Raw genomic sequence first — 15,890 nt, 5'->3', positions numbered from 1 at the left:
GAGTTCAAAAACAAGTTTGCTCTGTGCCTACCTAAAAAGTAGACGACCCTATTAAGGTCAGAGGACAAGATGACAGTGCGGCCAGATCCACTAATAATATATCACTTCAAAATATTCAACTTCCCTTCAGTAAAACCCAAATGAAAGCTTCAGTAATTTTTTTTTTTCTTTTTCAAGAAGCCAAAGTCCCAGTTCAAAACAGCCATCTCCATGAATCTAAATATTATTCCATCCTTCGCCTGAACATTAATCAAGCAACTAATCTGGATTAATCAAGCTGGTTGCTGGACCTTTGAACTGAGTACACACCAACGAAAGGGATACAACTGTTGCAAGGTTGACAGGGCTCTTTCATCAGCAAATCTAAAACTTTTTAACTTTTTTTTTTCAAAAAGCAGAAAAACAAGAAATACTGAGATGGGCTTTCCTTTGTTTCCATATTGTGTGTGTGCTCTGTGTGTGTGTGTGTGTGTGTGTGTGTGTGCGCGCGCGCGCGCACTGTGTGCATATGTGTGTGTAGTGCAGTGCAGTCCTCATGGAATGTGCTATTGCATGCTATGTGAAAGCAGTGTATTCTATCAAACTATGAGTTTGGGTAACTAACAAACAGGAGGCATGGAGAAGATCAAAATAGAAAAGGAGAAAATTTTAAAGGTGGGATATTTCCCCACCTCTATTTTCTTGTAATGTGTGAGACAACATGGGAAGTTCCCCTTATATATATATATATATATATATATATATATATATATATATATATACATATATATATATTAAAAGCATTCCTTTGTCACTGAAGTTAGTTTCTTGACCTTTCATAAAATAAATTTTGGAGAAAATGAGAGAGAAAATGATGACAGAAAGAGGGGAGGGGATGGGGAGGGGGATTGGGGGTGGGTGGGTGGGTGGTGACAATGATGATCATGACAACAATGATGAATTAGTGACCATGTTGATGGTGATGATACTGAAACTAGCACTTAAGTTTTTCAACACCAAGTTTCTGTGTGAACAACACTCCCAAGCACCAAGTATTCTAGACTAAAAACTCTCAGTCACACGATTTGGTTTGTGTCAAAACAACACAGTGGACTTTTTCACTTCAAAGTCAAAAGAGAAAGGTTAATCAATTCAAGTTAACTGCAGCTGTCAAGTTTTGTTACAACGTGAAAAACAGTCCATGTAACATGACCCCTCAAAGTCAACAAAAGTCACCTATGACAGCAAATGAGTTCAAATCAAATAAAATTACAGTGCTTAAAGCCTTGCCGACCACTAAGGCCATCTCAAGGCTATTACAACGTTAGCATCTGCTTCAAGTCAAGGGTAAAAAAAAAAAAAAAAGTACAATAAAAACTAATCACTGCAATCTTTTCACTCAAAATGTTAAAAAAATCTTCCAAAGTTTAAAACATTCAAATCTGATAAAAAAAATGTTCACTTCATTCAAATGTCCATTTGTGCCCACAGAGGGACATCATGAAACAAAGTCTTCAGAGAATCTGCTGTTTGATGTCCCTGTCTAATTTTATGCAGATCTCAATAAAATTATCAGTCTAAAATCAGCACTGAACTGTTTGCTGCTGTTTGAATGGTGCTTAGAGCCTCACTGACCACTGAGGCCATCTCAAGGCTATCGCCATATTAATACCTACTACAAGGGTAACTAAAAAATTTAAAAAATAAAATAAAATAAAATTTCAATAAAAACTAGTCACCGATTTAAGCTTTCCACTCAAAAGTTTAAAAACCTTCCATAGTTTAAAACCTTCATATCTGATTAAAAATGTTCACTTCTTTCAAGAAGTCCATCAGCATCCACGGAGGGACATCACGAAACAAAGTCTTCAGAGAAACCGCCGTGTAATGTCTGTGTCTACCGTCATCAGATCCCAACAGTCAAGGAGCACGTGTTTCACAGTGATAGGCTCATCACAGGGAATGCATCGAGGGGCTTCTCCCCCCTTCAACAAGTAAGAATGAGTAAAAATAGTGTGCCCTGCGCGCAGTCTGCACAGCACAGACCCCTCCTTTCTGTTCTTCACCACCGATGGGAGGGTCTCTTTTAGGTCTGGACGGATTTGGAACAGCTTGTTGTCCATCTGGGTGTTCCACTCCTCTTGTCACCAAAGATCCTTAACGTAAGTGTTCACCTTCTGCTTCATGTCTGTGTATGGTACGAAGGATCTTGATAATTCTTCCTTTACAGTGGTCTTGGCCAGCTGGTCTGCCCTTTTGTTACCACGAATGCCAACATTGCTGGGAATCCAGGCCAACACAACATCACATCCTTCCTTCGTTATGAGAGTAAAAGCATCACAGAACTCCAGCAGTTTGGGATGAGTGAAATTCCTGCAGGCGATCGCTTCTAGGGCTGACAAGGAGTCAGAAAAGATCATGAATCTCTTTTGTTTCGAACAGAGAACCATTTTTATCGCTAGAACCAGTGCGGTCAGTTCCGCAGTGTACACTGAGCTGTCAGATAGGATGTGTTCCGTGAGGGCTGGTCAGGAAAGGCGGCACAGAACGCAGATGCAGCCACTCCCGTCCTCCAATTTGGAACCGTCAGTGAAGATTTTTTGGAAAGTGGAAAATTTGTGGCAGAGTTCCGAAAAGGAAGTTCTGCAGGCCAGTGAACTGGTGGAGTCTTTACAGTACGAGGCCAGATCGAATCAACCTCAGGTGTTTTAACTCTATCAGCGCGTACCTAAGCTGGGTGGATTTTCGCCTCACGCGAGGTAAATGAAATGAAATTATGGTGCTTAGAGCCTCGCCAACCACTAAGGCCATCTCAAGGCTATTGCCGCGTCAATAACTACTACAAGGATAAAAAACCAACCAATTAAAACGAGTCACCACTTCAAACTTTCCACTCCAAAGTTAAAAAAAAACTTCCATAGTTTAAAACCTTCAAATCTGGTTAAAAATGTTCACTTCTTTTAAGAAGTCCATCAGCGCCCACGGAGGGACATCACGAAACAAAGTCTTCAAAGAAACCGCTGTGTAATGTCTGCATCTAACGTCATGCAGATCCCAACAGTCAAGGAGCATGTGTTTCACGGTGAGAGGCTCATCACAGGGAATGCATCGAGGGGCCTCTTCCCCCTTCAACAAGTAAGAATGAGTAAAAAAAAGTGTGCCCCGTACGCAGTCTGCACAGCACAGAGTCCTCCTTTCTGTTCTTCACCCCCGAAGGGAGGGTCTCTTTTAGGTCTGGACGGATCTGGAAGAGCTTGTTGTCCGTCCGGATATTCCACTCCTCTTGCCAAAGATCCTTAACGTAAGTGTTCACCTTCCGCTTCATGTCTGTGTATGGTACAAAGGATCTGGATAATTCTTTCTTTACAGCGTTCCTGGCCAGCAGGTCCGCCCTTTCGTTACCACAAATGCCAACATGTCCGGGAACCCAGGCCAACACAACCTCGTATCCTTTCTTCGTTGCGAGAGTATAAGCTTCATAAAATTCCAGCAGTTTGGGATGAGTGATATTCCTGCAGGCGATCACCTCCAGGGCTGACAAGGAGTCGGAAAAGATCATGAATCTCTTTTGTTTCGAAGAGAGAACCATTTTTACCGCCAGAACCAGTGCGGTCAGTTCCGCAGTGTACACCGAGCTGTCAGACAGGATGTGTTCCGTTGAGGGCCGGTCAGGAAAGGCGGGACAGAACGCAGATGCAGCGACTCCGTCCTCTGACTTGGAACCATCAGTGAAGATACTTTGAAAAGTGGGGAATTTGTGGCAGAGTTCCGAAAAGTAAGTTCTGTAGGCCAGAGAACTGGTGGAGTCTTTACGGTACGAGGCCAGATCGAATCGGACCTCAGGTGTTGTAAAGGTCCACGGAGGGCTGTCAGGGAATTTAGAGAAATCTGAGATGCCACCGACATCCAGATCGGCATTTTCTAAGTGCGGCTGAATGCGGAGTCCGAGAGGAGGTATGCAGTTTGGGTTGTCTTTAAATTTCTTACCGAAAGGGTTGTTGAATACAGCGTCATAAGCAGGGTTTGTAGGTTCAGAAAACAATTTCAAATAATAGTTTAGGGTCAGCTTCAGTCTGCGGTTGGAGAGAGGCGGTTCCCCCGCCTCTGCGTACAGGCTGTGCACGGGGTGGTGTGGAAAGCACCTAAGCTGAGACGGAGCCCTTGGTGGTGTACAGGGTCCAACATTTTCAGGTAAGACGGTCTGGCCGAGCCGTATACTACACTTCCGGAATCTAGTTTGGACCGGACCAGGGCTCTGTAGAGGTGCAAGAGAGTTCTCTTATCAGCACCCCAGTCCGTGTGTGCCACAACTCGAATGATGTTCAGGGCTTTTTGGCAAGATATTTTCAGCTGTTTAATATGGCTGAGGAAGTTCAGCTTCTGATCAAAGACGACCCCTAAAAATTTGGCTTCCTTGACCGCCGGGATGGTGGATTTTCCCAGACGGATTTCAGGGTCCGGATAGAACTGGCGAAAATTATGAAAGTGGATGCATTCAGTTTTGGAGGACGAAAATGTGAAGCCATTCTCCTCTGCCCAACACTGGATTTTGTTGACGCAGAGCTGAAGCCGTCACTGGATGCTGGCATACGTGCTGCCAGTTGCATATAAGGCAAAATCGTCCACGAACAACGAGCTGTTCGATCCCTTCTGAACGGATTGAACGATGTCATTAATTTTGATGCTGAAAAGAGCCGGCGACAGGATGCTCCCTTGCGGGACACCCAGCTCCTGCTCGTGAATGTCAGACAGGGTGGTGCCGACCCTCACCTGGAATTGTCTGTCTTGCAAAAAATTGTGGATGAACTGGGGCAGGTGTCCTCGGAAGCCGAGCTTGTGCAGGTCCGAGAGGATTCCAAATTTCCACATGGTATCGTAAGCTTTCTCCAAGTAAAAAAATATGGCCACCACATGCTGTTTGTTTACAAAGGCATTTCTTACAGTGGTTTCCAGATGAACCAGATCTCACGCGAGGTGTTCAGTGGCCGTGTGTAGCCTGGAAATGGGCTACTTTTATTACTTTTCAAGAGGAAATTTGTTACCTTTCATTACGGATTCAGTGTAAGTGTTTGGTATCATTGGAAAAAAGAATCTTCCATCTATCACACTGTTGTGTTTTTGTTACCGTTTTCTTCCTCTTTTGTATCAGCCATGCAAGGAAACAAAGACACCCGAAGTGGAAAAAAGCAAAACTTATAATCAACACAAACATACCGAAGAATGTGTCAATACATCAGATGATAATGTAATAATAAAATCTTTCACTCACCTCAAGCATCTAGACAGGTAATCATGAAAAATGATGTAAAATTCAGCTTCACACACAAGCACAAAACAAAAGAAGATGATGGGAAGCACACAGTCACTTTTGGCGAAGAATTGTCTCCTCACCAAAGATCGACAAAGTTTGTTTTGCTGTTCTGTTCAGTTTCTGTTCATCCGAAAATAGCCCACAAAGTTAGAATTATAAACTGAATGTGTGTGTGTGTGTGTGTGTGTGTGTGTGTGTGTGTGTGTGTGTGTTTACTGGCTAACCACATCACAAAGACATAGTGTTATAGACTGATTCAAGATTGTTCACAGCACATACACTGAGACTGACACACTGAGACTGACTGAACACACACACACACGGTATGGTCTGAACGGTGCATGATCTAAATTCAACACAACAATTGTTGTTGACCTGTTCATCATTTCTTCGATCATCAACAACCATGGAATCATCAATGTCAATGTCACAATCTCCGTTTTCGAGTTGAAAATTAGGATCGCCATACCTACACATGTCTCCTTGGTATCGTCAATTTCTTTGTCATTTTCACTGTCATCCATAATGACAACATCTTCAAGTATATTGTCTTCATTTTCTCTGTCTTCATCTTCATTTTCTGAACAGTACCTTATCGCCAGAGCCATTCTGAACAACTTCTTGAAGCACTTCTTCAAGTGACATGACTGTCCGCCTCGTCCGTTGTGACGCCATCCTTGATAGCAAAATGACTGGTCTCAAGTCCATTGTTTCAAGTTGGGGATTTGACCAGATAACGCTGACTGGGTCAGCAGAAACTGGTCTAAAAGTAGATAGATGATTGGTATGTGGAATTCCATGCGTTTTTTTCCCTCAGACTGTTGACAGACAGTCTGTTTTGAAACAAAAATTGGCATGCAGATGCGCATGCCACGTGTTTAACTACAAATGTGCTACCAAGCAGATATGCATGAGACATGCTCAGTGTAGCTTCGGCCTCCGCGCACATATGCGAGGTACATTGTTATAAAGTTAAAGGTCCACAGTGAGCTGTAGGGGAACTTGGAGAAATCTGAGATGCTGCCGAAATCCAGATCGGCATTTTCTATGTGGAGTCCAAGAGGAGGGATTCAGTTTGGGTTGTCTTCAAATTTTTTGTTGAAGGGGTTGTTGAAGACACCATCATAAGCAGGGTTTTTGGGTTCAGAAAACAGTTTCAAGGAGTAGTTTAGGGTCAGCTTCAATTTGCAGTTGGAGAGAGGCGGTTCCCCCGCCTCTGCATACAAGCTGTGCACAGGGGTGGTGCGGAAGGCACCTAAGCTGAGACGGAGCTCTTGGTGGTGTTTAGGGTCCAGCAGTTTCAGGTAAGACGGTCTGGCTGAGCCGTACACTACACTTCCATAATCCAGTTTGGACTGGACCAGGGCTCTGTAGAGGTGCAAGTGAGTTCTCTTATCAGCGCCCCAGTCCCTGTGTGCCATGACTCGGATGATGTTCAGGGCTTTTTGACAGGATGTTTTCAGCTGTTTGATGTGGCTGAGGAAGTTCAGCTTCTGATCGAAAACAACCCCTAAAAATTTGGCTTCCTTGACCGCTGGGATGGTGGATTTTCCCAGACGGATTTCTGGGTCCAGATAGAATTGGTAAAAGTTGGAAAATGAATACAATGAATTTTAGAGGATGAAAAGGTGAAACTGTTCTCCTCTGCCCAACACTGAATTTTGTCCACACAGAGCTGAAGCCGTCGCTGGATGCTGGAGTACGTGCTGCCAGTTGCATACGGGGCGAAATCGTCCACAAACAGCGAGCTGTCTGATCCCTTCTGAACCGACTGGACAATGTCGTTTATTTTGATGCTGAAGAGAGCCGGCGACAGAATGCTCCCTTGCAGAACACCCAGCTCCTGCTCGTGAATGTCGGACAGGGTGGTGCTGACCCTCACCTGGAATTGTCTGTCTTGCAAGAAATTGTAGATAAACTGGGGCAGGTGTCCTTGGAAGCAGGTCTGAGAGGACTCCAAATTCCAGGTGGTATCGTAGGCTTTCTCTAAATAAAAAAAATATGGCCATCACATGCTGTTTGTTGACAGAAGCGTTCCTCACTGTGGTTTCCAGACGAACCAGATGGTCAACAGTAGACCGATGCTTGCGGAAAACGCACTGTTCTTTTGCCAGAAGGCCGACAGTCTCTAGTTTCCACATCAGTCTTCCGTTGACCATCTCCTCCATCAGTTTGCAAATGCAGCTGGTCAGTGCTATTGGGCGGTAGTTGGAGGGGTTCAAGGGGTCTTTTCCTAATTTTAATAATAATAATAATGGATACTTATATAGCACATTATCCAGAAATCTGCTCTAGGTGCTTTACAAAAACGCTTTTGTTAACATAAAACATTACATCAATGTTACATACACACACCAAAATCTGACTCTACACACACACACACACACACACACACACACACACACACACACACACACACAATGCATAATACATTTTAACATACATGTGTATCTAACAGCTACCCTAACACATACGCACACATAGGCAGGCACAAACTTACATAAACACACACACACACACTATACACATTCATATACATGCACGTAGTTGTGTACACATACATATGTATACACACACAGTCAAGCACAGCTAACGCAAAGGAAGTGGACCTGCCACAATTGAACTTATTGCTGAGGGAAAAGGTGAGTTTTGAGATGAGATTTAACTCTTTCGCCGCCAGTCAATTTAGAGTACAAAATTCTCTTGTGGTATAAACACAGAAAAGACAGTGGCTAAGAACAGCTGGGGATTCCCCCTGTGACGTATAGAAAATATGGCCTATCCTACCACCAAACATTAAGAGCAATAGCTTCATGGATAACAGACCAATGAATGGGTCCTCTACCATGCCTGTGCATAAGTGCGAGCTTGGCGGTGAAAGGGTTAAAAGATGTGAGGGAATCAGAATGACGGAGGTTATCTGGGAGCTTGTTCCACGTCTTTGGCGATTGAAAAGAAAACGATCTGTGTCCATAGGTCTTACTTCTGACGTGAGGTATCCTGAGAAGTCGAGTATCAGAGGAAGAACAGAGCTGGCGATACAGGGTATAGATATGGAGGAGTTCAGAAAGATACTTGGGGCCAGATCCATTGACTGCAGAGTGTATAGCTTATAGTCTATTTGATTAGAAACAGGCAACCAGTGGAGAGACTGAAGGAGAGGAGAAACAGTCAAATTTAGAAGCTCTGCAAATGAGTCTGGCAGCTTTATTCTGAATTCGTTGGAGTCTGTCTAACAGATGTTTTGGAAGGTGGTTTTGGCACCGGGATTATGAGGGCTTTCCACCAAGAGGGTGGAGAAAAGCCTGTGGTCCAGATGTGGTTGTAGACTTTGAGTAGGGTGTCCAGACAGGTTTCGGGAAGATGTTTTAAAAGTGTATAATGAACCTTGTCCATTCCCGGAGAGGAATCCGTGCAGGTCTGAAGGGCAGATTTTAACTCGTTCAGAGTGAAAAGAAGGTTGTAGCTCTTTGTGTAGCCAAAAGAGAAGTTGCAGGGCGTTTTTTCTTTCAGGTTTTTGGTTTTGTGAAACAGAGCAGATCTGTTGGCAGATCTAGAGCTCAGTTTGCTTGTGGAGGCTAGCAAATTAGCAACTGCTTTCTTCTCTGTGATCAGTGTCTGAGGGCTTGAGATGGTGAAAAGTTGGGCAGACGTTTTTGCCTTTGATCTTTTTTTTTAAACCCTCCACACTTTCTTCTTGGGTGTGATGGAGGTTAAGGAAGAGCAAAAATCTCCCCATGATTTTCTCTTGCTCTTTTTAAAAATATAACTGGCTTTCGCCCTCAGCTGCTGATGGGTTCAAACGCTGTCAGTCTCCAGTCTCTGAAAGCCACGCCGTTGTGCTCTCTTCCGAGACTTTCGGGCATCCCCACATTCAGCATTGAACCAGGGCATTCTTGGCATCTGAGGCGTGGACGTAGACGATGGGACTGTTGCTTTGGCGCATTCTAAAATGATCTGTGTCAGAGTGTCAGTGGATCCTTGCTTTGTAAGACCATTTCTTCCTGCAGCTCCACTCTTAACTTCATGGTAAAAATTCCCCAGTTGGCTTTGTTGCAGTTCAGCCGGTCTGGCAGAGAGTCACCTTCCACATCTGTGGAACGGAGGACGGCAGGAAAGTGGTCACTCCCATGCAGATCGTCATGCACTTTCCACTCATAGTCCAGGACCAATGATGGACTGCAGACCAACAGATCTAAACACGAGAGCTTCCCAGAAGACAGATGAAGGTAAGTGGGTGACTTGTCGTTGAGACAACACAGGTCCATATCGGAAAGGTTTTCCAAAAGAAGACCTCGGGCTGATGTCACCTCACTACCCCAGAATGGGGAGTGGCTGTTGAAGTTGCCCAACAGTAAGAAAGGTTGTGGGAGATGGTCGACAGAGTTCATGAGGTCCTGCCTCAGAACACGGACAGAAGGAGGAAGATAGAGAGAAGAGACAGTGGTTTTCTTTAGTGTGACTCTGACTGCCACCGCCTGTAAAGGTGTGTTTAAAGGAACTGTACTATATAAAAGGGACTTTTGTACAAATAGAGTGACACCTCCTGTCAATCCCTCTTGCTTCGGTTGAGCAAGTTTAAAAATGGAGTTAAAACCTGAGAGAGATAAAAACTTGCCATCTCTTTGCAGAGTTTCTTGCAGCGCCAGCACTGAAGGTTTAAAAGAATGACAAAGCAACTGGAGTTCCTGAAGATTAGCATGAAAACCACGGATGTTCCAATGAATAATCACCATTAAAATGGTTAAAAATGTAACAATAATAATAATGGATACTTATATAGCACACTATCCAGAAATCTGCTCTAGGTGCTTTACAAAAACGCTTTTGTTAACATAAAACATTATATCTATGTTACATACACACACCAAAATGTGACTACACACACACACACACACACACACACACTGCATACATACATTTTAACATACATGTGTATCTAACAGCTACCCTAACACATACGCACACATAGGCAGGCACAAACTTACATAAACACACGCACACACAATACACATTCATATACATGCATGTAGTTATGTACACATACATAGTCAAGCACAGCTAACGCAAAGGAAGTGGACCTGCCACAATTGAACTTATTGCTGAGGGAAAAGGTGAGTTTTGAGATGAGATTTAAAAGATGCGAGGGAATCAGAATGACGGAGGTTATCAGGGAGCTTGTTCCACGTCTTTGGCGATTGAAAAGAAAACGATCTGTGACCATAGGTCTTACTTCTGACGTGAGGTATCCTGAGAAGTCGAGTATCAGAGGAAGAACGGAGCTGGCGATACAGGGTATAGATATGGAGGAGTTCAGAAAGATACTTGGGACCAGATCCATTGACTGCAGAGTGTATAGCTTATAGTCTATTTGATGAGAAACAGGCAACCAGTGGAGAGACTGAAGAAGAGGAGAAACATGGTCAAATTTAGAAGCTCTGCAAACGAGTCTGGCAACGTTATTCTGAATTTGTTGGAGTCTGTCTAACAGCAACCTAATCTATCACTACCTCCTGCTCCTCTGCTTGCGGTGGATCAAGGTTGGGCAAGACTGCAAATCTGTTTTTAGTATTAACTAAAGTCCTGTCCGATTCCGGCTGAGCCGGAATATCACCACCTCGGCTTTCCCCGACCCCGCTGAGATTGTAACCTTCCCCTCCTTGGGTTTTGGAGGTGCAGGGGGTTTCTGGGCATTCCCACTAGCCCGAGGGGCAGGCAGATGCTAGGCGGGACGAGGGGGCGGGGGGTGCGGGGGTGGGGGGGGGGGGCAAGGGGGTGACGGGATGCGGACACCATGCCTCCGCCCAAGGCTTTCCCCCTTGCCCAGCAGCTCCTGAGGACCGCCATACAGGATGGGAAGGGGTGGATACAGCGCCTCCATTCGAGGCCTACGGTTTCACCAAAGTTGGTATGTCATCTGTCTGCGTCCCTGTGGACGTTGTCGGCAAAGTAGCCTCCACTAGCTTACAGGCTTCGAAGAATGGGAGTTTCTTCTCCGTCTTCACCTTCTGGATCTGCTTTTCTTTTTTCCAGGTGGGGCAGTCTTTAGACGAAGACGGGTGGCTGCCTCTGCAGTTCATGCAATGGGCTTGACTGATGAATTTGCCCTGGTGCGCCGCCTTTGAACAGGTGCCACACGCCTCTTCCTCCTTGCAGCGGTCTCGCACGTGGCCGAACTTTTGGTACTTGAAGTATTGTAGAGGGGACGGCACGTACAAACTCGCGCTCACCTGCAGGTACCCAACTCTTATGTCCTTGGGGACATTCGGGCAGCAGAAGGTGAGGAAGAATGTGTTGGTCGGGACTCTGTCTGACCCCTTCCGTACTGTCACCCTGTAGACATCTGTCACTCCCTGAGAGGACAGCTCGCTCTTAATTTCTGCCTCAGACACTCTTCTCACCTTCACCGCCCGATCCACAAAAGTAACCGCTTTAAGCAGAAACTGTGACTGCCTCTTTGATGTAGTCTCCACCAGAAACGTTCCGTTCCTCAGCCTTTTGATGGACTTCAATACACTGGCCAAACACTGAAAGCCTTTCTGGATGGCGAAGGGGCTGAGAGCCGACAAGGGCTTGTCAGCATCAGCACCCTCCACCACAAGCCACGATGGCCAATATCCGGAGGTCTCTTGGACAGAGTTGCTCTCTGTTCCTGGTCTTCTCTTCTCCATAACTTTAGGGCGGGGAGGGGGGGGAGGGGGGGGGGTGACTGAGTTGAAGCCATGTTGGTTTTTTAAAATTTTTTTGTTATCTTTAATTCATCCCTCCCTTACCCACCCACCATGGGGTCCAACTTAGGGGCCAGGGTCAAGGAGACACCAGCTTGACCCCTTCCAGGTTTCAGGAGGGACATACGACCAACAGTATAGCTCTAACGCGTTCCCCCCCAATCATGCCCAGCTCCTGGGGACAGAGAACTGAGCACAGCAGGGTTTATCACAGTTAGCCTCTAAACTGCCAGTCTTGACCCAACTCCATATAGGGGTAGCCGACTGACATACACGGGCCAATGTGTGCTGCCTGTCTTCAGAGAGGTCCGAGCCAAAGGGATGTGTTGAAAGCAGCGTGCTCTCTCAATCCCCAGGATCTCATTCCCCTCCATCGCAAGTCATGCCACATGGCAGACACAGCAGGCCTGAAGGCCGCAGAGAAAAAAGAATGTGGAAAAGAAGGCTTGATGGGGAGCTGAAGGCAGGAAAGAGGCGGTAAAAAGAAGAAGAGAGAATAGCGAAAGGGACAGTGGGTCACTTGTAGTTTGGGCCTCACTCACAACCTGTTCAGCATGGTATGCCCTATCAGGGGCACCAGTACAAAAACCACCACGTATTCAGCCTGAACAGCTACAATGGCTGTGGAGGCTGTCAATTAAGACCTGGGACTAGAGCAGTAAACCCTCAGAAGCACTGATGCCCCCACCGACATAGCTCACTCGATCACTGGCCACTAAGCCTCCAGACCACGACAAGGTAGTGACCCCCCGGGAGGGGAAGAGTGACTAAATTTCAATAACTGATGTGACCAGACTAAACACGCAATTCATCAAGGGTAATCAGTGAAAAGCCAGTGAAAAATGTACTACGTTCATACACTAACATGATTTAGAAGGTTCTGGGGAAGACTACCAATGCCCGTTCACTACTCATTTCCATATTACTTCACAGGCTGGGATTTCCCCATCTTTGTCACTTTCAGCTTGCAACTGAAATAAAGCAAAAGAGTGCAGTATTTTTTCCCTGTGGTTTTGACAGGCATGCACCTGATTCATTAACCCTTTCGCTGCCAGGAAAATAAAATTTAATTGAAATCTATTTGCCAGGGTTTTTTTCCACAAAAAACGGGTATAAATTTTCAAAAAATTCTGTGCTCTTTGTTATTGGAGAAAGACCCATAAAAGTATATATTTTCTGAAAGGTAAATGAACAAAGAATACAAAACACATGCTGTTTTCCCATTTTATATATTTTTAGTGACATGCTGTTGTTTTGAAATCAGTGTTTTGTTTTTTGTCACATTTTCAACTTGTTCATTACAAACATTAGTCAGGTAATTTGCACAAAAACATAATATTTTCTGGACAAATGAATATCTGCAAACACAAAATCATACTAGAACAACCACAATATATATATTTTTTAAAGAGATAGATACACAATACATTGTGACTTCTCCAAGTGATAAGATGGATGTGAGGCCACGCCCCCTCAGTCTCCACCCCCCTCCTCTTCACCCCTCTCACACGGTCACTTGATTCAGTTCTCATCAGAACGCGTTGGCTGCGTGCCAAGAATATCGCTCTGCTGCTAATTCGGTCATCTTCTGTCGTCTGCTAACATCTGTACAGCTGACATCACTCATTGACAGTCGCATCTTGGCCACTCTCTTGATTGCTCCCTTTATTTTCTATCAGATCGTCCTATAAATGTTCATCACTATCTTCTCCTTCGAATTTACGCTTCAATTCTTTCTGAGCATCAGCTAAAGAAAGAAATCCTGGTTGATTTAGTTCGTCATGATCGTATGTCTTGAGCACGGCGTCAGTCCGACATTTTGTTGAGTGAGCGAGGAGAGAAGCCTGGCAAACATTAGGACAGTGACCCAACCAAAACGTTCAAATAAAGGACTGCTTCATGACGTAGATGGGGTTTCTAAGCTATGAATAGAATCTAGAGAGATTCCCCAGGCTAAAGCTACCACTATTCTTGTCAACGAAGTGAATGCAACCCAAGGAAAAGTCAGAATATATCGATGACGAGTTATCTCGTCATTGTGGCAGCGAAGCATACATGCTTGCCATGACGAGTTATCTCGTCATGCAGGCAGCCTAGGGGTTAATAATACTACAATTTCATGCTAAAATACTCGCCCTCAGCAAAGACAAGACTTCAAAGATGCAAAATTTGTAAGAAAATTATCATTTTGACCCTCATGACACTTTCCTGCATATCTAAGAATAGCTTGCTGCGTCACATTTGTTTGCTAACAAAATATCGTTTTTCAAGATTACAAAAATACTTACCTTTTCTCCTTGCGATGTCCATCTTGCGTTAGATCTCTTTCATTTTTGTTTTTCTTTACAGTATGAGCTCTTCTTTTTCTTCCTGCAATTCCCTGGCAGTAGTATGTGCATACACTTCTTTCTCAACTGGTTGTTCCTCTTCTAATGTTTCCTGTTTCTCTATTATACTTCTTTCTCAATTGGTTGTTCCTCTTCTAATGTTTCCTGTTTCTCTATTAGTTCTCTTTTCTTTCTTATACTGAAATATATTAAAAACATTCATTTAACTTAAGAACTGGATAAGGGTGCCTAGAGGGAATTTTCAGAACCACCCCAGAGGGGGAGTAAGTCGAACAGCGATTGACATGTCCAGTATCCTCTTCCGTAAGAAACCTGTGGTGCAGACCTGGGGGTGAGTTGAAGAGAGATGCCCACTGGAGACCAGGGCTTCCTCCCTCACTAAGGAAAATGTAGGAGTGGACTTGCTACTGAAGGGCATAAAGAGAGAGTGTGCCAATACTGAGAACAGTCTCAGTGGCCTGCTGTGAGCACAGGGCGATCACCAAACCCCCTGAGAGGAAATTCCACCCCCAACTTTAACAATGGTCAAAGAGTTCAGCCAAGCAGGGTGGAATGCCAGGCATAATGACCAGGCCAGATAAGATCCCACACAACAAGCCCAAAAAGATTTGAAGATACAAATCATTGAATCAAACATCAAAAACTTATGAAAACAATGTAAATGATGTCAAACATGATGGAAAGCTGCATAAAACATATAAGACGATAATATTTCAAATGTTGGGTAAAGATTCAAAACATCAAATTGAATGTCAGAAACTGAAGCAATTACCCCCCTTACCCCCTTGCAATGAAGGTTCTTTTCTTAAAATAAAAATAAAAAAAGGAAAAGAAAAAAAAGGGTTCTTTTCTGTCCAAAGGAAACATAAATTCCATTCAATGAATCAGGACAATAAATAATATTAGAAACCAAAGAAAGATTTAAGCATTACACTTACAGGAAAACTGAAGCAAATAGTGTGACTTAAATTCTGAGAAGAAAAGGTCCCAGAAAGCTGCTTAAAACAAGCATGGAAGAAAATAACATTTCCAATGCATAAAAAAGTTGGCAAAGACAGAGTAACTAGCTAATACACTTAGCTCAGTAACCAATGGCCACTGGAATGAGTCATCGCTTCCGTCCAGGCATATTGCTGACTGGCACAGCAGAGGACAGACTAAGTAGGATGTGTTATTACTGAGTTAGCCGCAAAGTTGGCCAAACAGAGCAAACCAACTTGACATGGTACAGTATATGACATCAAACACATTTTCAATCACCATCAGAAATGAGTGTTTGTTGAACTGAAAATTGTATGTGCCGGAAACCGAGCAATTCTATTTTCAACACGCCACATCAATGAGCATTTCATTGTTTTTGTTGGCTTGTGTATGATTTCTTCTACACAATGAGAAAACCAAAAGCATCAGGGGTTGAAGGAGGTGGGGGAGAAATGGGGATGAGAAGTTACGAGTACATACATAATGATCCAAATCATTTTTGGTCACCATTAGAAATGATTGTTTGTCAAACTGAAAGTTGTA

The 15,890-nt window shown here is 44.1% G+C and overlaps 1 protein-coding gene across 1 annotated transcript in view; it reads right to left on the bottom strand.

Moving 5' to 3' along the window:
* Nucleotides 1–15,890, bottom strand: part of LOC143296109 (uncharacterized) — a 111,665-nt gene that overhangs the window by 11,990 nt on the left and 83,785 nt on the right. The window lies entirely within an intron of this gene.

This window comes from Babylonia areolata, chromosome 2, assembly GCF_041734735.1.
Source record: "Babylonia areolata isolate BAREFJ2019XMU chromosome 2, ASM4173473v1, whole genome shotgun sequence".
Classification (NCBI taxonomy): domain Eukaryota; kingdom Metazoa; phylum Mollusca; class Gastropoda; order Neogastropoda; family Buccinidae; genus Babylonia; species Babylonia areolata.
This window is presented reverse-complemented; position numbering and strand designations above follow the sequence as displayed.